Source organism: Cyprinodon variegatus, unplaced genomic scaffold, assembly GCF_000732505.1.
Source record: "Cyprinodon variegatus isolate N-32 unplaced genomic scaffold, C_variegatus-1.0 Scaffold303, whole genome shotgun sequence".
NCBI lineage: Eukaryota > Metazoa > Chordata > Actinopteri > Cyprinodontiformes > Cyprinodontidae > Cyprinodon > Cyprinodon variegatus.
In genome coordinates this window covers 676238-677289 of record NW_015150756.1, presented here as the reverse complement: position 1 = coordinate 677289, position 1052 = coordinate 676238, and positions in this window count along the sequence as shown.

Sequence of the window (1052 nt, the reverse complement as noted above, 5' to 3'; positions counted from 1 at the left end):
TAAGTGGGTTGCTCTGCCGGGGAAAGGCACATCTTACATTTATATTATGTTTTAGAGTCTCTATTCTCCAGTTAATGATGAATCACTTACTTAATACGATTCATTTTTTCAGCCCCAGATAAAATACATGTAATGGGCGACACAGAGTAACTACAGCCCAGATGTTCAACTTTAATAGTGAAGTTAATATTTTAATGAATGTATTATTTTGCTTGATACAGAGAGAGCATAGTAGGTAAAAATATAAGAGTGGGGTTTAACTCACACTGCACAATTCTATATCTTCAAAAGAAAGTATTTACCTTCTCTCTTTGTTGTTCGAATGAAACCATTTTCAAAGTGGAAAACAGTCCTAATTCCACATTCATCAGAGCCGGTGATACTTCAAACATTGATAAACAGCATCTTATGAGTGTAGTGCTAATAAAAGTTTTATTAATGTAGCAAAATGATGCTTTTCTCTTTTAACAATGAATTCCTCTTATCAGTACGGATGCTCACATCGAGCATAAAAAAGGGCATGCATATTGCATAGCACCAATGACACCCGACCAGTAGTGTCCCTACCAAAGTTCAAATCAAACCTACGCCCTTGGTGTAATGGCAGTGGGGAAGAAACTGTTCTGGAATCTGCTGGACCTGCAATGGATGCTTCCCAGAGGGCAGCAGGGAGAACAGTCCAACAGTATTTGTTTAACATACCAATGATTTTATGTTAATCTAGAAAGGAAGGCAGAAATGGGTCTATCTGCACGTAATAGAGTCACAGGATATCTGCTGTTGATAATAATAATTTAACTTTATTGATCTCACATTGCAGAAATATACCTTTGCATTTAACCCATCCTCGTGGGGAGCAGTGGGCTGCCATCATGGGGCGCTCGGGGAGCAATTGGGGTGTTAAGAGTCTTGCTTAGAGAGCCAGAGTGGCAGTCTGTGGGAGCTGGTTTTGAACTCACAACCTCAGGACTGCAGACCCTATGCCCTAAACACCAGGCTGCCACTACCATGAACTTAATACCTTAATCTTAAACTTAATCTTTGCTTTTTTT